This window comes from Coregonus lavaretus, assembly GCF_964263955.1.
Source record: "Coregonus lavaretus genome assembly, contig: HAP1_SCAFFOLD_135, whole genome shotgun sequence".
NCBI lineage: Eukaryota > Metazoa > Chordata > Actinopteri > Salmoniformes > Salmonidae > Coregonus > Coregonus lavaretus.
The window spans coordinates 516,859-537,500 of NW_028158792.1; positions in this window are offsets into that span (position 1 = coordinate 516,859).

Genomic DNA, 20,642 nt, shown 5'->3' on the forward strand with positions numbered 1-20,642 from the left:
ACATATTAACAAAGGGGTTTCGGTTTTGATATTTCATAATATTTCCATTTCATGTAACATTTAGTAATCATAATAATTTATGTGACTAACTGATTTTTTTTTTTTGCACAATTATATTGTTTATAAACAGTGTAGTAAAACCAGCTTATATTTTGGGCTGGATATTACATCATATTCTTACTATTTTAACCAATGTTATTTCCTTAGATGCTCTTTAGTCTTTCAGCTTTTATTGATATTCTTTAGTTTTTTATCCACTGTTTGTTGTCTAGTAAATATTTCCGTTTTTATTTTCATAGTTTTTATTCATTTTTTCCTGTGTATTGCGTTGCATTTCATGTCTGAAATGTGCTATATAAATAAACTATACTGAACAAAAATATAAAAGCAACAACGTAAAGTGTTGGTCCCATCTTTCATGAGCTGAAATAAAAGATTCCAGACATTTTCCACACTCACAAAAAGCTTATTTCTCTCAAATGTTGTTCACAGCCCTGTTAGTGAGCATTTCTCCTCCTTTGCCATAATAATCCATCCACTTCACAGCTGTGGCATATCAAGAAGCTGATTAAACAGCATGATCATTACACAGGTGCACCTTGTGCTAGGCACAATAAAAGGCCACTTTAAAATATGCAGTTTTATCACACAATGCAATGCCACAGATGACCAGAGTTTTGAAGAAGCATGCAATTGGCGTGCTGACTGCAGGAATGTCCACCAGAGTTGTTGCCAGAGAATTGAATGTTAATTTCTCTACCATAAGCCGCCTCCAACGTTGTTTTAGAGAATTTGGCCGTACGTCCAACCGGCCTCACAACTGCAGAGCCAAAGATACCGTGACGAGCCAAAGATACCGTGACGAGATCCTGACGGCAATTTTGAGGCCCATTTTTTTTGCGCCGCCTCATGGGTCTCACAGTCACGGTAGTCTGTGACACCGCCTGGGATCGAACCCGGGTCTGTAGTGACGCCTCATGGGTCTCACAGTCACGGCAGGCTGTGACACCGCCTGGGATCGAACCCGGGTCTGTAGTGACGCCTCATGGGTCTCACAGTCACGGCAGGCTGTGACACCGCCTGGGATCGAACCCGGGTCTGTAGTGACGCCTCATGGGTCTCACAGTCACGGCAGGCTGTGACACCGCCTGGGATCGAACCCGGGTCTGTAGTGACGCCTCATGGGTCTCACAGTCATGGCAGGCTGTGACACCGCCTGGGATCGAACTCGGGTCTGTAGTGACGCCTCAAGCACTGCGACACAGTGCCTTAGACCGCTACACCACTTGGGAGGCCTGGGTAGGTTACTTTCTAAATCTACAGTCCAGAATTCTCATCAGTAACTAACCTTTGGATTACTGACACTCAGTAATGTAATCTGATTACTTTCAGTTACTTTACACTGCTAACCCTAATGCCTAACCCTAACATGAAATAACCCTAACCTTAACCACACTGCTAACCCTAATGCCTAACCCTAACATGAAATAACCCTAACCTTAACCACACTGCTAACCCTAATGCCTAACCCTAACATGAAATAACCCTAACCTTAACCACACTGCTAACCCTAATGCCTAACCCTAACATGAAATAACCCTAACCTTAACCACACTGCTAACCCTAATGCCTAACCCTAACATGAAATAACCCTAACCTTAACCACACTGCTAACCCTAATGCCTAACCCTAACATTAAATAACCCTAACCTTAACCACACTGCTAACCCTAATGCCTAACCCTAACATGAAATAACCCTAACCTTAACCACACTGCTAACCCTAATGCCTAACCCTAACATGAAATAACCCTAACCTTAACCACACTGCTAACCCTAATGCCTAACCCTAACATTAAATAACCCTAACCTTAACCACACTGCTAACCCTAATGCCTAACCCTAACATGAAATAACCCTAACCTTAACCACACTGCTAACCCTAATGCCTAACCCTAACATTAAATAACCCTAACCTTACATTTGTGTTTTCATGAAAATTGACAGTATAGCCAATGTTGACTGCAGCTGGCCCATCCAGCAGAAATCCCTCAGTTCTGCCTCCAGGACAAGACTCATCACAATAAACGTCAACCTGCTTAAGAGGCATTAGAAGAAGACACATTTAATATTACCAATTGAACATCTATTGCAGGATAAATCAATGTTAGAGGTTATGTAGCTGGCCATAAATGGATGTTGCATTTAACTTTATGAGTTTGTTATGTAGGCATCTTCTAACCCATTGCTTTCTACTATAGATAATAATATGATTAGGTTATATCTTTAGGCCTACAGAAAAAAACAGTCTGTCGGATTTCCAGTCTTCAAGAACAGGAGTTGGAATTATGGAAGTATAGATTAGACAAATTGTTTCTCCTGAGCATAACTCAAAAACAAAGGATTGAATAGCCCCATTCTGTTGCTTATGATGTTGTTGTCATGGAGGACTGATTGGGCTCATTGTTTCCAGTTGAAAAATAAATGCTGCTCCCCATTCAGAGGACCTTATAAATACTACGTAACCTCCAAGATCCTACAAGGCCTCCAAGATCCTACAAGACCTCCAAGATCCTACAAGACTTCCAAGATCCTACAAGGCCTCCAAGATCCTACAAGGCCTCCAAGATCCTACAAGACCACCAAGACTCACCAGATTTCCCCACCATTGATTTCTCTACCCTTGACTAGTCCCCCTAACAGAAATTGGAAACCAGAACAGTTGAGTAAGGAAAATGGCATGCTGACAATAGTAAAGAGCACAAGAAAAAGACAGAGAAGAGAAACAGACAGGATTGGAATGTATATTCTTGCACAAGCAGGAACCACAACTGAAGTACAGAAAGGGATCGCTATTAAAGTACGAGGGTCAAATGATTATTGGAACCAGCACAAGGATTATGGGGAAATTGCGTTGGGTAACTGTGACCTCAGGATAATAAAAGGAACGACAGGTGGATCATGGGTAACTGTGACCTCAGGATAATAAAAGGAACGACAGGTGGATCATGGGTAACTGTGACCTCAGTATAATAAAAGGAACGACAGGTGGATCATGGGTAACTGTGACCTCAGGATAATAAAAGGAACGACAGGTGGATCATGGGTAACTGTGACCTCAGTATAATAAAAGGAACGACAGGTGGATCATGGGTAACTGTGACCTCAGGATAATAAAAGGAACGACAGGTGGATCATGGGTAACTGTGACCTCAGGATAATAAAAGGAACGACAGGTGGATCATGGGTAACTGTGACCTCAGGATAGTAAAAGGAATGACAGGTGGATCATGGGTAACTGTGACCTCAGGATAATAAAAGGAACGACAGGTGGATCATGGGTAACTGTGACCTCAGGATAATAAAAGGAACGACAGGTGAATCATGGGTAACTGTGACCTCAGGATAGTAAAAGGAACGACAGGTGGATCATGGGTAACTGTGACCTCAGTATAATAAAAGGAACGACAGGTGGATCATGGGTAACTGTGACCTCAGGATAATAAAAGGAACGACAGGTGGATCATGGGTAACTGTGACCTCAGGATAATAAAAGGAACGACAGGTGGATCATGGGTAACTGTGACCTCAGGATAATAAAAGGAACGACAGGTGGATCATGGGTAACTGTGACCTCAGGATATTAAAAGGAATGACAGGTGGATCATGGGTAACTGTGACCTCAGGATAATAAAAGGAACGACAGGTGGATCATGGGTAACTGTGACCTCAGGATAATAAAAGGAACGACAGGTGAATCATGGGTAACTGTGACCTCAGGATAGTAAAAGGAACGACAGGTGGATCATGGGTAACTGTGACCTCAGTATAATAAAAGGAACGACAGGTGGATCATGGGTAACTGTGACCTCAGGATAATAAAAGGAACGACAGGTGGATCATGGGTAACTGTGACCTCAGGATAATAAAAGGAACGACAGGTGGATCATGGGTAACTGTGACCTCAGGATAATAAAAGGAACGACAGGTGGATCATGGGTAACTGTGACCTCAGGATATTAAAAGGAATGACAGGTGGATCATGGGTAACTGTGACCTCAGGATAATAAAAGGAACGACAGGTGGATCATGGGTAACTGTGACCTCAGGATAATAAAAGGAACGACAGGTGGATCATGGGTAACTGTGACCTCAGGATAGTAAAATGAACGACAGGTGGATCATGGGTAACTGTGACCTCAGGATAATAAAAGGAACAACAGGTGGATCATGGGTAACTGTGACCTCAGGATAATAAAAGGAACGACAGGTGGATCATGGGTAACTGTGACCTCAGGATAGTAAAAGGAACGACAGGTGGATCATGGGTAACTGTGACCTCAGGATAATAAAAGGAACAACAGGTGGATCATGGGTAACTGTGACCTCAGGATAATAAAAGGAACGACAGGTGGATCATAGACATCAGAATAACAGCCCAAGACTTAGATAAACAATTTGATGTAGTACTTACAAGTACTACGTTTCCAGGGGGCAGTGTTGCCGAAGTCGTTATTCCTTGGGAAAGTTCACTAAACCCCTTACATGTTAGAGCCCCAGCAGAAGCAGAAGGAAGAGAATGGAAAGAGTAGCTAAACAATGACTGGTATAGATGGGCACAATATACTACATTACAATGAAAGAAAACTGTCTAATCTGCACTTCATCTCCCTTTTTAAAATAATTAACAGTAGTACCAAATCCCCACAGCTACCAGGACTGGGCTACGTTTAAATCACAACTTCTGTCGTCTAAGGGACTCGGAAAGACCGTATTGCCCAGCAGAATGTTTGTCATATTTTAGGAAAACCTAAATATGAACAATTTTATAATCAACCAGGATGGGGAGAGAAGTGTAAGCAATTGGACGTTAGAATAGAAACCAGTAAATGGGAAGCACCAGAGAAATATCAAATAGACTATGAGCGGAAATATGAGTGTTACAACAAAACAATCGGGTTATATCATTTGGGAGAATTCAAGGCAGAATGTGAAACAACATGGCACATAGATACAGATAGCTTTTGGAATGCAGACACCCCTCTAAGAAAAATGGATCAGGCAGCAGGGTCAAGTACTGGGGTAATAGTTATCCCGGAAGGATGCGGAAATCAGACACTGGCATCACCACTGATCGTTCCTTATGAGGATCAGTCGGGGGGCCATTGAGAATTTCTTCTGGGTCTGTCAGGGGCAACTAAGGACGTTATGGCCAAAAGGACGGAAATGGATTGGAAGTACAGCTAATACAGCTGATACAAAATGTTTTAAATAGTTTACTGGAAGGCCTTAAATGTTGATATACAAGATACTAAATAGATCAGAAAGGGCATTTAAGTCATTTAGCAGACGCTCTTATCCAGAGCGATTTACATGAGCAATTAGGGTTAAGTGCCTTGCTTAAGGGCACATCAACAGATTTTTCACCTAGTCGGCTCGGGGATTAGAACCAGCGACCTTTCGGTTACTGGCACAACGCTCTTACCCACTAAGCTACCTGCCGCCCCCTGAAGCTGACCCCAACGTACAGATAGGTGCTAACCTAGAGGAATTCCCAATGAATGTAAAGCGAGGAGTGAGAATAAATCAGGATTTGAATCAATATTTCTTTGGATAACTCTTAATAAAAATGTGGAATGGAACAATTAAATACATTACAATCAACAGACGTTCATAAATTATACTGACTCAGTGTAACAGTGTTGCTTCCGTCCCTCTCCTCGCCCCTACCTGGGCTTGAACCAGGGACCCTCTGCACACATCGACAACAGTCACCCTCGAAACACCGTTACCCGTCGCTCCACAAAAGGCCGCTGCCCTTGCAGAGCAAGCGAAACAACTACTTCAAGGTCTCAGAGCGAGTGACGTCACCGATTGAAACGCTACTAGTGCGCACCGTTAACTAGCTAGCCATTTCACACCAGTTACATCAGCATTGTCAGCGCTGGGAGAACAAGTACAGGCAACAAGTAGGATGACCTGGCAGAATAGACAGGCTCTGGATTGGCTCCTAGCAGAAGAAGGCGGAGTCTGTGTTATGTTCGGAAGCATGGGCTGAACTTTTAGTCCTAATAATACTCCCCCAGGAGGAATATTCTCTGAGGCAATGATCAAGCTTAAAGGATTGAGACAGGAAGTCAAGATAATACTGCCCCAGGAGGAATATTCTCTGAGGCAATGATCAAGCTTAAAGGATTGAGACAGGAAGTCAAGATAATACTGCCCCAGGAGGAATATTCTCTGAGGCAATGATCAAGCTTAAAGGATTGAGACAGGAAGTCAAGATAATACCTCCCCAGGAGGAATATTCTCTGAGGCAAAAAAAATTTGTTCCACCTTTATTTAACCAGGTAAGCCAGTTGAGAACAAGTTCTCATTTACAACTGCGACCTGGCCAAGACAAAGCAAAGCAGTGCGATAAAAACAACAACACAGAGTTACATATGGAGTAAAACAAAACATAAAGTCAAAAATACAACAGAAAATCTATATACAGTTTGTGCAAATGTAGCAAGTTATGGAGGTAAGGCAATAAATAGGCTATAGTGCAAAATAATTACAATAGTATTAACACTGGAATGCTAGATGTGCAAGAGATTATGTGCAAATAGAGATACTGGGGTGCAAAAGAGCAAAATAAATAACAATATAGGGATGAGGTAGTTGGGTGGGCTAATTTCAGATGGGCTGTGTACAGGTACAGTGATCGGTAAGGTGCTCTGACAACTGATGCTTAAAGTTAGTGAGGGAGATAAGAGTCTCCAGCTTCAGAGATTTTTGCAATTCGTTCCAGTCATTGGCAGCAGAGAACTGGAAGGAATGGCAGCCAAAGGAGGTGTTGGCTTTGGGAATGACCAGTGAGATATACCTTCTGGAGCGCAGACTACGGGTGGGTGCTGCTATGGTGACCAATGAGCTAAGATAAGGCGGGGATTTGCCTAGCAGTGATTTATAGATGGCCTGGAGCCAGTGGGTTTGACGACGAACATGTAGTGAGGACCAGCCAACAAGAGCGTACAGGTCACAGTGGTGGGTAGTGTATGGGGCTTTGGAGACAAAACGGATGGCACTGTGATAGACTACATCCAATTTGCTGAGTAGAGTGTTGGAGGCTATTTTGTAAATGACATCGCCGAAGTCAAGGATCGGTAGGATAGTCAGTTTTACGAGGGCATGTTTGGCAGCATGAGTGAAGGAGGCTTTGTTGCGAAATAGGAAGCCGATTCTAGATTTAACTTTGGATTGGAGATTCTTTATGTGAGTCTGGAAGTTGAGTTTACAGTCTAACCAGACACCTAGGTATTTGTAGTTGTCCACATACTCTAGGTCAGACCCGTCGAGAGTGGTGATTCTAGTCGGGTGGGCGGGTGCCAGCAGCGTTCGATTGAAAAGCATGCATTTCGTTTTACTAGTGTTTAAGAGCAGTTGGAGGCTACTGAAGGATTGTTGTATGGCATTGAAGCTCGTTTGGAGGTTTGTTAACACAGTGTCCAATGAAGGGCCAGATGTATACAAAATGGTGTCGTCTGCGTAGAGGTGGATCTGAGAGTCACCAGCAGCAAGAGCGACATCATTGATATACACAGAGAAAAGTGTCGGCCCAAGAATTGAACCCTGTGGCACCCCCATAGAGACTGCCATAGGTCCAGACAACAGGCCCTCCGATTTGACACACTGAACTCTATCTGAGAAGTAGTTGGTGAACCAGGCGAGGCAGTCATTTGAGAAACCAAGGCTATTTAGTCTGCCAATAAGAATGCGGTGGTTGACAGAGTCGAAAGCCTTGGCCAGGTCGATGAAGATGGCTGCACAGTACTGTCTATTATCAATCGCGGTTATAATATCGTTTAGGACCTTGAGCGTGGCTGAAGTGCACCCGTGACCAGCTCGGAAACCGGATTGCATAGCGGAGAAGGTACGGTGGTATTCGAAATGGTCGATTATCTGTTTGTTAACTTGGCTTTCGAATACTTTCGAAAGGCAGGGCAGGATGGATATAGGTCTGTAGCAATTTGGATCTAGAGTGTCACCCCCTTTGAAGAGGGGGATGACCGCGGCAGCTTTCCAATCTCTGGGGATCTCAGACGTTATGAAAGAGAGGTTGAACAGACTAGTAATAGGGGTAGCGACAATTTCGGCGGCTAGTTTTAGAAAGAAAGGGTCCAGATTGTCTAGCCCAGCTGATTTGTAGGGGTCCAGATTTTGCAGCGCTTTCAAAACATCAGCTGTCTGAATTTGTGTGAAAGAGAAGCGGGGGGGGGGGGGCATGGGCAAGTTGCAGCAGAGGGTGCAGAGTTGGTGGCCGGGTTAGTGGTAGCCAGATGGAAAGCATGGCCAGCTGTAGCAAAATGCTTGTTGAAATTCTCGATTATTGTAGATTTATCGGTGGTGATAGTGTTTCCTAGCCTCAGTGCAGTGGGCAGCTGGGAGGAAGTGCTCTTATTCTCCATGGACTTTACAGTGTCCCAAAACTTTTTGGAGTTAGTGCTACAGGATGCAAATTTCTGTTTGAAAAAGTTAGCCTTTGCTTTCCTGACTGCTTGTGTATATTGGTTCCTAACTTCCCTGAAAAGTTGCATATCGCGGGGGCTATTTGATGCTAATGCTGTACGCCACCGGATGTTTTTGTGCTGGTCAAGGGCAGTCAAGTCTGAGGAGAACCAGGGGCTATATCGGTTCTTAGTTCTGTATTTTTTGAATGGGGCATGTTTATTTAAGATTGAGAGGAAATTACTTTAAAGGAACAACCAGGCATCCTCTACTGACGGAATGAGATCTATATCCATCCAGGATACCTGGGCCAGGTCAATTAGGAAGGCCTCCTCGCTAAAGTCTTTTAGGGAGCGTTTGACAGTGATGAGGGGTGGTCGTTTGACCGCGGACCCGTTACGGACGCAGGCAATAAGGCAGTGATCGCTGAGATCCTGGTTGAAGACAGCTGAGGTGTATTTAGAGGGTATGTTAGTCAGGATGATATCTATGAGGGTACCCATGTTTACGGATTTAGGGTTGTACCTGGTAGGTTCGTTGATAATTTGCGTGAGGTTGAGGGCATCTAGCTTGGATTGTAGGATGGCTGGGGTATTAAGCATATCCCAATTTAGGTCACCAAGCAGTACAAACTCAGAGGATAAATGGGGGGCAATCAATTCACATATGGTGTCCAGGGCACAGCTGGGGGCTGAGGGGGGTCTGTAGCAAGCGGCAACAGTGAGAGACTTATTTCTGGAAAGGTGGATTTTTAGAAGTAGAAGCTCAAACTGTTTGGGCACAGACCTGGAAAGTATGATAGAGCTCTGCAGGCTATCTCTACAGTAGATTGCAACTCCACCCCCTTTGGCAGTTCTATCTAGACGGAAAATGTTATAGTTGGGGATGGAAATTTCAGAATTTTTGGTGACCTTCCTGAGCCAGGATTCAGACACTGCTAGAACATCAGGGTTGGCAGAGTGTGCTAACGCAGTGAATAACTCAAACTTAGGAAGTAGACTTCTGATATTTATGTGCAAGAAACCAAGACTTTTGCGATTACAGAAGTCATCAAATGATAGCGCCTGGGGAGTAGGAGTGATACTGAGGGCTGCAGGGCCTGGGTTAGCCTCTACATCACCAGAGGAACAGAGGAGGACTAGAATAAGGATACGGCTAAAGGCTTTAAGAACTGGTCTTCTAGTGCGTTGGGTACATAGAATAAAGGGGGCAGATTTCCGGGTGTTATAGAAAAGATTCAGGGCATTATGTACAGACAAGGATATGGAAGGATATGAGTAAAGTGGAGGTAACCCTAAGCGTTGGGTAACAATGAAAGAGATAGCATCGCTAGAGTCATTAATTGAGTCGGTCTCCGCGTGTATAGGGGGAGGTGCAAATGAGCTATCTAAGGCAGGTTTAGCTAGGCTGCGGGGTCTACAGTGATATAGTACAATTAGAAATAACCGAAACAACAATAAACTAACCATGTTTGGGCTGAGGCTAAACATAAACAGGATGTAGTACCGTAAAAAGGAACAGTCCAGCAGATATCAGCTGTATAGCTGAGTTATCATAAGGTCCGGTGGTGAAGCACTAGTAAGAGGCCACGGCTAGCGTGTGCTAGCGGGCCAGGGCTATCAGATGGATGGAATCTTCGTGGTTAACGTCGTAACCACATCAGACGATTTCGTCGGCAGACCAGTCGTGTAGGATCGGCGGGGCTCCGTGTCAACACTAGGTGGTCCCGTCCGGTTGACAGATGATTAGCCAGACCACAGCGTCCGTTTTGTTGTAGCTGGCTGGTGGTGGCTAGCTGGTAGCGATGAATCCGGAGTTAAAGGTCCAGTGATTCAGTGATTCCGGCGGAAAAACTGATATGTTCTGGGTCGATAACGCGCTGTGCAGACTGGCCGAATATCCGGTGATCAATGTCCAGTGATTAAAATTAATCCCGCAGAAAAAAATCCAATGTCCTGGGTGAAACACCGCTAGCTGTGGCTAATAGCAAGTAGCTAGTTCAGTAGCTAGTTCAGTTTAGTGAGTAAGAGGCCACGGCTAGCGTGTGCTAGCGGGCCAGGGCTATCAGATGGATGGAATCTTCGTGGTTAACGTCGTAACCACATCAGACGATTTCGTCGGCAGACCAGTCGTGTAGGATCGGCGTTACTCATCTCATATGTATCTACTGTATTCTATACTATTCTACAGTATCTTAGTCACTTTAATAATGTTTACATATCTTGCATTACTCATCTCATATGTATATACTGTATTCTATACTATTCTATACTATTCTATACTATTCTACGGTATCTTAGTCACTTTAATAATGTTTACATATCTTGCATTACTCATCTCATATGTATATTGTCACGTTGCTGTGGATTGGTGTGGTGTAGAATCAGGCGCAGGAAGCAGAGGATAAGTCCAACAAGACTTTACTAGAGCACACAGAAATAAATCCAAACAGCCCGGAGGCAAAAGGACGCACACAGGCATAAATATCGAGCGCACACACAGGTGCGTAAATACTCTCCTAAACACAAGGAGGAAGCTATGAAAATAGCGTACCGACACGGGTAGTGCAACAACACGACACGAACAATTACACACAACACTAAACTAACAACAAGGAAACTAAATAGGGTGCTAAATGAGACATAACACAAAACAGGTGTGACTAACAGACAAAACCAATCAAACACGAAACATAGAGCGGTGGCAGCTAGAACTCCAGAGACGACAACCGGCGAAACCTGCCCGAACAAGGAGGAGGAGCCGCCTCGGCCGAAACCGTGACAGTACCCCCCCCGGCCTCGGGGACGACCAGGAGGACGCGGAGAAGGGCGCGTAGGATGACCACGATGGAATTCGGTCATCAGGGACGGATCCAGAATGTCCCTCCTCTGCACCCAGCACCGCTCCTCCGGACCGTACCCCTCCCACTCCACGAGATATTGGAGACCCCCCATCCGGCGTCTCGAATCCAGGATGGTCCGAACAGTGTACGCCGGAGCCCCCTCGATGTCCAACGGGGGCGGAGGAGTCTCCTCAATCTCAAAGTCCTGGAGTGGACCAGCTACCACCGGCCTGAGGAGAGACACATGGAACGAGGGGTTAATATTCTTGTAATCAATAGGTAGTTCTAACCTGTAACACACCTCGTTCAATCTCCTCAGGACTTTAAAAGGCCCCACAAACCGCCGACCCAGCTTCCGGCAGGGCAGGCGGAGGGGCAGGTTTCTGGTTGAGAGCCAGACTCGATCTCCAGGTGCGTACACTGGCCCCTCACTGCGGTGTAGGTCGGCGCTCGTCTTCTGTCGACGTATGGCACGCTGCAGATGGACGTGTGCAGCGTTCCACGTCTCCTCCGAGCGCCGCACCCACTCATCCACAGCGGGGGCCTCGATCTGGCTCTCATGCCACGGTGCCAGAACCGGCTGGTACCCTAACACACACTGGAAAGGGGTTAGTCTCGTGGAGGAGTGGCGGAGAGAGTTCTGTGCCATCTCGGCCCAGGGCACATATCTCGCCCACTCCTCCGGCCGGCCCTGACAATATGACCTCAGAAACCTACCCACATCCTGGTTGACACTTTCGACCTGCCCATTACTCTCCGGGTGGTAACCCGAGGTAAGGCTCACCGAGACCCCCAAACGTTCCAAAAATGTTCTCCAGACTCTGGAGGTAAACTGGGGGCCTCGATCGGACACTATATCCTCGGGCACCCCGTAATGCCGGAAGACGTGAGTAAATAGAGCCTCAGCGGTCTGTAGGGCAGTAGGAAGACCCGGCATTTGAAGGAGACGACAGGCCTTCGAGAACCGATCCACAACGACCAGGATGGTGGTATTCCCCTGTGAGGAGGGAAGATCGGTAACAAAATCCACGAGAGGTGAGACCAGGGTCGTTGTGGAACAGGCAGGGGCTGTAATTTACCCCTGGGCAAGTGTCTGGGCGCCTTACACTGGGCACACACTGAGCAGCAGGAGACATAAACCCTCACATCCCAGGTTAACGTTGGCCACCAGTACTTCGTACTAAGGCAGTGCACTGTCCGGCCAATACCTGGATGTCCAGAGGAGGGGGACGTGTGAGCCCAATAAATCAGCCGATCCCGGACCTCGAGCGGGATGTACGCCCGACCCACCGGACACTGTGGAGGACTAGGGTCGGTGCGTAACGCCCGCTCGATCTCCGCATCAACCTCCCACACCACCGGTGCCACCAGACAAGACTCCGGTAGTATGGGAATGGACTCCACGCACCTCTCCTCCGTGTCATACCGACGGGACAGAGCATCTGCCTTCCCGTTCTGGGTCCCAGGGATGTAAGTGATCTTGAACACAAACCTGGCGAGAAACATAGTCCATCGAGCCTGGCGAGGATTCAGTCTCCTAGCTGCCCGAATGTATTCCAGGTTACGATGGTCGGTCAGAATGAGGAAAGGGTGCTGAGCCCCCTCAAGCCAATGCCTCCACACCTTTAGGGCCTGTACTACGGCTAACAGCTCCCTGTCCCCTACGTCATAATTCCGCTCCGCCGGACTGAGCTTCTTAGAATAAAAGGCACAGGGGCGGAGCTTAGGTGGTGTACCGGATCGTTGAGAAAGAACTGCCCCGATACCGGCCTCAGACGCGTCCACCTCAACTTGGAAGGGTAAAGTGGGATCCGGGTGCGCCAACACCGGAGCCGAGGTAAACAGGTCCTTCAGTCTCCCAAAGGCCCTGTCCGCCTCAGCCGACCACTGCAAGCGCACCGGACCCCCCTCCAGAAGAGACGTTATGGGAGCTGCCACCTGTCCAAAACCCCGGATAAACCTCCGGTAGTAATTCGCAAAACCCAAGAACCGCTGCACCTCTTTAACCGTAGTTGGGGTTTGCCAATTACGCACGGCGGACACTCGGTCCACCTCCATTCTCACCCCTGACGCAGACAACTGGTAACCCAAAAAGGAAACTGACTCCTGAAAGAACAGACATTTCTCAGCTTTGACATACAGGTCATGCTCCAACAGTCTCCTCAATACCCTGCGCACCAGGGCTACATGCTCGGCCCGAGTAGAACTGTACACAAGAATATCATCTATGTACACCACTACTCCCTGCGCCTGCATGTCCCGGAAAATTTCATCTACAAACGATTGGAAGACTGATGGAGCATTCATTAACCCATATGGCATGACGAGATACTCGTAATGGCCGGAGGTAGTACTAAATGCTGTCTTCCACTCATCGCCCTCCCTAATGCGCACCAAGTTATATGCGCTCCTGAGGTCCAATTTTGTGAAGAACCGTGCCCCGTGTAATGACTCCGTCATGGTCCCAATCAGCGGGAGTGGATAACTATATTTCACACTCACCTGATTGAGACCGCGGTAATCAATACACGGACGCAAACCTCCATCCTTTTTCTTCACAAAAAAGAAGCTTCGAGGACGCGGGAGAAGTGGAGGACCGTATGTATCCCTGTCTCAGAGACTCGGCAACGTAAGTTTCCATTGCCCTTTTCTCCTCCTGTGACAAAGGATACACATGGCTCCGCGGAAGCGCGGCTCCTGTCTGGAGGTCTATCGCACAATCCCCTTGTCTATGAGGTGGCAACCGTGCCGCTCTGGTCTTACTAAACACGAGTGCCAAATCCTCATACTCAGGAGGAATGTGCAGTGCTGGCATCTGGTTCGGACTCTCCACCGAGGTCGCCCCTACGGAAACACCCAGACATAACCCTTCACACTGAGCAGACCACCCTTTAAGAGCCTTCTCTCGCCACGAAATAGTAGGATCATGGGTCATCAACCAGGGAAGCCCCAGTACCACCGGATACGCAGGAGAGTCGATCAGATAGAGTTGAATCGTCTCCTCATGACCCCCCTGCGTCATCATCCTAAGTGGCGCTGTGACCTCCCCAATCAACCCAGATCCTAACAGACGACTATCTAAGGCATGTACAGGAAAGGGTTTTTCGACTGGAAGGAGGGGAATCCCTAACTTAACACAGAATTTCCGATCTACAAAATTCCCAGCTGCGCCTGAATCGACTAGCGCCTTATGCTGGGAACGAGGTGCAACCTGTGGGAAACAAACAGGTAATGTAATGTGTACGACAGAAAGCTCTGGGTAAGTAGGGCGCCTACTCACCTGGGAGGACTCCCCACTGTATGACCTGCCATCTCCCTTACCAGGGGACCCTCCCCAGCACCTAGCCGCGGTGTGCCCTCCGCGGCCACACCAGGTGCAGGAGACTGCCCCCCTCGGGCTCCTACCTCTTCTCCCTCTAGCGCCAGCACCTCCAAGCTCCATCGGACTCTGCTCGGAGGCGCTGGAGGGTGGAATGGGAGGCCCCCACGTGGGACGTCCGCGGGTCGCGAGCAGGTTGTCCAGTCGAATGGCCATGTCCACCAGCTGGTCAAATGTTAGTGTAGTGTCCCTGCATGCTAACTCCCTGCGGACGTCCTCCCGAAGGCTACATCTAAAGTGGTCTATGAGGGCCCTCTCATTCCACCCTGCATCGGCCGCTAGAGTCCGGAACTCCAGCGCAAACTCTTGAGCGCTCCTCATCCCCTGTCGGAGGTGGAATAGACGTTCCCCCGCCGCTTTCCCCTCTGGTGGATGGTCGAAGACAGCACGGAAGCGGCGGGAGAACTCCGCATAGGTGACTGTGGCGGCGTCTATTCCCCTCCATTCGGCGTTGGCCCACTCCAACGCCTTGCCGGTGAGACAGGAGATGAGGGCGGAAACGCTCTCGTATCCCGGGGGCGCCGGGTGTATGGTGGCAATGTAGAGCTCCACTTGTAAGAGGAACCCCTGACACCCGGCAGCGGTGCCGTCGTACGCCCTCGGGAGCGAGAGCCGAATCCCACTGGGTTCCGGTCGATGGACGGGCTGGCTGTCCGGTGGTGATGGTGCGATAGGTGGGGCTGTGGGAACCCCGCTGGTTTCCCATCGACGAAGGGTGTCCATGACGCCCTCCAAGGCGTGCCCGATCCGGTTGATTCGGTGCTCTTGACCAAGGAGACGCTCCTCCATGATGTCGACGGGTGCTCCTGCTGATTCCATGTCGAGGTGTGTAATTCTGTCACGTTGCTGTGGATTGGTGTGGTGTAGAATCAGGCGCAGGAAGCAGAGGATAAGTCCAACAAGACTTTACTAGAGCACACAAAAAATTTATCCAAACAGCCTGGAGGCAAAAGGACACACACAGGCGTAAATAGCGAGCGCACACACAGGTGCGTAAATACTCTCCTAAACACAAGGAGGAAGCTATGAAAATAGCGTACCGACACGGGTAGCGCAACAACACGACACGAACAATTACACACAACACTAAACTAACAACAAGGAAACGAAATAGGGTGCTAAATGAGACATAACACAAAACAGGTGTGACTAACAGACAAAACCAATCAAACACGAAACATAGAGCGGTGGCAGCTAGAACTCCGGAGACGACGACCGGCGAAACCTGCCCGAACAAGGAGGAGGAGCCGCCTCGGCCGAAACCGTGACATATATACTGTATTCTATACTATTCTACTGTACCTTAGTCCATGCCGCTCTGTCATTGCTCGTCCATATATGTATTTATATATTCTTAATTCATTGCTTACTAGTTTTGTGTGTATTGGGTATATGTTGTGGAATGGTTAGATATGACTTGTTAGATATTACTGCACTGTCGGAGCTAGAAGCACAAGCATTTCACTACACCCGCAATAACATTACTGCACTGCTACCCCCCTGTATATATAGCCTCCCTACTGTTATCACCCGCTATAATATCTGCTAAACACATGTTGTTACCAATAACATTACTGCACCGGTACCCCCCTGTATATATAGCCTCCCTACTGTCCTTGGCGATGGGAAGCCCGGACCTGACACAGGCTTCAAACAGCCTCACCGCCCTGGATCCAGAGTTTCTGGTACCTTCATCCCTGGGGTCACCGCCCTGGATCCAGAGTTTCTGGTGACTTCATCCCTGGGGACACCGCCCTGGATCCAGAGTTTCTGGTACCTTCATCCCTGGGATCACCGCCCTGGATCCAGAGTTTCTGGTACCTTCATCCCTGGGGTCACCGCCCTGGATCCAGAGTTTTCTGGTAACTTCATCCCTGGGGTCACCGCCCTGGATCCAGAGTTTCTGGTGACTTCATCCCTGGGGTCACCGCCCTGGATCCAGAGTTTGTGGTGACTTCATCCCTGGGGTCACCGCCCTGGATCCAGAGTTTCTGGTGACTTCATCCCTGGGGTCACCGCCCTGGATCCAGAGTTTCTGGTGACTTCATCCCTGGGGTCACCGCCCTGGATCCAGAGTTTGTGGTGCCCATCCATCTGTTGGGTTGGTAGGATGTGGAAAGACCCACCACATTGGTTAGTATTGACTGTAGTAGAGACATCTGTTGGGTTGGTAAGATGTGGAAAGAAGTAGGTTTTACATTCATACTTATTACGAATCTGCACTAGTTTGAAAATACTATTATTATTTAATGAAAAAATATCACTTTTTGTCTGGAAATAAAATAAACGTTTCTCTCAACTGCGTTACCCACTCCAGTCAGCAGATGGCGATGTGCGTCTTTCAGGCGATGCTTCTAGTGTGACGTATAATCTAGTGGACGGGACGCTTCTTAAACAACGACGAGTCAGCCACCTCGAGAGTTTGCTAGCCAACATGGTCGAAACGTTCAAGCTGATCAGACTGTTTCAGTGTATATTTGCCTCTAAATTTTAAACATACTAATGTCTTATAACTAGTTTCCGCATTTAATGTCATATTTACGTTTAGTCAGGTAACGGTAGCTGGCTTCATAAATTAGCCTATCACTAGTCTAGTCGCTAACTTGCTAGCTAACTAACATCCCCGACCATGAGCTCACTAAGCTACTCTCCTCCTGCTAAAGAAGAGGAGGTCTGCTGGACGGAGAAAGAAGCTCTAGTGAAAGAGGAGGAGGAAGAGGAGGATGTTACAATACAAAAACAAGTAGAGGGTGAGGCTGTTACCGTCAAAGAAGAAGAGAAAGACTTTACAGTGAAAGAAGAGGAAGACGCGTTCAGAGTGAAAGAGGAGGAGGATGTTACAGTGAAAGAAGAGGAAGACGCGTTCAGAGTGAAAGAGGAGGAGGATGTTACAGTGAAAGAAGAGGAAGACGCGTTCAGAGTGAAAGAGGAGGAGGAAGAGGAGGATGTCACAGTAACAAAAGAAGAGGAGGATGGTGAGACTGTTACAGTGAAAGATGAAGAGAATAAAGACGAGGCTTTTTTTGGAGTGAAGGAGGGAGAGGTAATTGTCACGTTGAAGGAGGAGGAGGAAGAAGAAGAGGAGGAGGAGGAGGAGGGGGAAGAAGAGGAAGAGGAGGAGGAGGGGGAAGAAGAGGAGGAGGAGGAGGGGGAAGAAGAGGAGGAGGAGGAGACGGAAGATCTGATTAACAACAGTAAGTAACGTTACTGTCTTGGAAGGAGCAGTTGTTGAACGGATGCGTGTTTTTTTTTAAATGATGTTCTGAGCTTAAATATGTCGTTTTTTTAATGTAGGAATTGATAAAGCTACTCTGTAAGATGTGTATACCATCAACAAGCTGGCCAACAACAAAACGTTATTTGCACAACTTAAATGTCTCATAGACTTGCCCTCATCAATACTGCAATTCCATTGTACTACTCTGGAGGGGGATTCCTAGTCCAATATTGACTGCGGTCAAGTGATACGACACTCGCAAAACGCGGTCAAGCCATCTGCTCTTCAGTTTCTTCCTGAATTTGCGTGCGCGAATACACTTTACAGAAATTGCGTTTTTCCGGTAGGGAAATTGAGTTGGATGGACTCTAATTCACAGAAAAAGTCGAGACGATAGCTACAAATCATTCCAAACAAACCGTTTGAAACATAATTTATTCAATCTTCCATAATAAAAAATGATACCAAATCATTTATTTTCATATTTCGCGTGATAAAAAATGACTTTGTCATGGGTAGAGTGAGGCTGCAGTATCCTATCAGGGTGCTGTTTAAGCAAATGTTAAATAGTTAAAGCAAAATGTGTTTACAGTCATGACATACACTATATATACAAAAGTATGTGGATACCCCTTGAAATTAGTGGATTCGGCTATTTCAGCCACACCTGTTGCTAACAGGTGTATAAAATCGAGCACACCGCCATGCAATCTCCATAGACAAACATTGGCAGTAGAATGACCCTTACTGAAGCGCTCAGTGACTTTAAACGTAGCACCGTCATAGGATGCCACCTTTCCAACAAGTCAGTTTGTCAAATTTCTGCACTGCTAGAGCTGCCCCGGTCAACTGTAAGTGCTGTTATTGTGAAGTGGAAACATCTAGGAGCAACAACGGCTCAGCCGCGAAGTAGTAGGGCCACACATGCTCACAGAACGGGACCGCTGAAGCGCGTAGCGAGTGGAAATCCTCGGTCCTCGGTTGCAACACTCACTACCGGGTTCAAAACTGCCTCTTGAAGCAACGTCAGCACGAGCTGTTCGTCGGGATCTTCATGAAATGGGTTTCCACGGCCGAGCAGCCGCACACAAGCCTAAGGTCACCATGTGCAATGCCAAGCGTCGGCTGGAGTGGTGTAAACGCTACAGCATACGACGACATTCTAGACATTTTGTGCTTCCAACTTTGTGGCAACAATTTTGGGAAGGCCTTTTCCTGTTTCAGCATGACAACGCCCCCGTGCACAAATCTAGGTCCATACAGAAATGGTTTGACGAGATCGGTGTGGAAGAACTTGACTGGCCTGCACAGAGCCCTGACCTCAACCCCATCGAACACCTTTGGGATGAATTGGAACGCCGACTGCGAGCCAGGCCTAATCGCCCAATATCAGTGCCCCGACCTCACTAATGCTCTTGTGGCTGAAAGGAAGCAAGTCCCCCGCAGCAATGTTCCAACATCTAGTGGAAAGCCTTCCCAGAAGAATGGAGGCTGTTATAGCAGCAAAGGGGGGATCAACTCCATATTAATGCCCATGATTTTGGAGTGAGATGTTGGACGAGCAGGTGTCCACATACTTCTGGTCCTACTACTACTACTACTACTACTACTACTACTACTACTACTACTACTACTAGCAGGTGTCCACATACTGTTGGTCATGTAGTGTAGCTACTACTACTACTACTACTACTACTACTACTACTACTAGCAGGTGTCCACATACTGTTGGTCATGTAGTGTAGCTACTACTACTACTAGCAGGTGTCCACATACTGTTGGTCATGTAGTGTAGCTACTACTACTACTACTACTACTACTACTACTAGCAGGTGTCCACATACTGTTGGTCATGTAGTGTAGCTACTACTACTGCTAGCAGGTGTCCACATACTGTTGGTCATGTAGTGTAGCTACTACTACTACTACTACTACTACTACTACTACTACTAGCAGGTGTCCACATACTGTTGGTCATGTAGTGTAGCTACTACTAGCAGGTGTCCACATACTGTTGGTCATGTAGTGTATCTACTACTAGCAGGTGTCCACATACTGTTGGTCATGTAGTGTAGCTACTACTACTGCTAGCAGGTGTCCACATACTGTTGGTCATGTAGTGTAGCTACTACTACTACTACTAGCAGGTGTCCACATACTGTTGGTCATGTAGTGTAGCTACTACTACTACTAGCAGGTGTCCACATACTGTTGGTCATGTAGTGTAGCTACTACTACTACTACTACTACTACTACTACTACTAGCAGGTGTCCACATACTGTTGGTCATGTAGTGTAGCTACTACTACTGCTAGCAGGTGTCCACATACTGTTGGTCATGTAGTGTAGCTACTACTACTACTACTACTACTACTACTACTACTACTACTAGCAGGTGTCCACATACTGTTGGTCATGTAGTGTAGCTACTACTAGCAGGTGTCCACATACTGTTGGTCATGTAGTGTATCTACTACTAGCAGGTGTCCACATACTGTTGGTCATGTAGTGTAGCTACTACTACTGCTAGCAGGTGTCCACATACTGTTGGTCATGTAGTGTAGCTACTACTACTACTACTAGCAGGTGTCCACATACTGTTGGTCATGTAGTGTAGCTACTACTACTACTAGCAGGTGTCCACATACTGTTGGTCATGTAGTGTATCTACTACTAGCAGGTGTCCACATACTGTTGGTCATGTAGTGTAGCTAC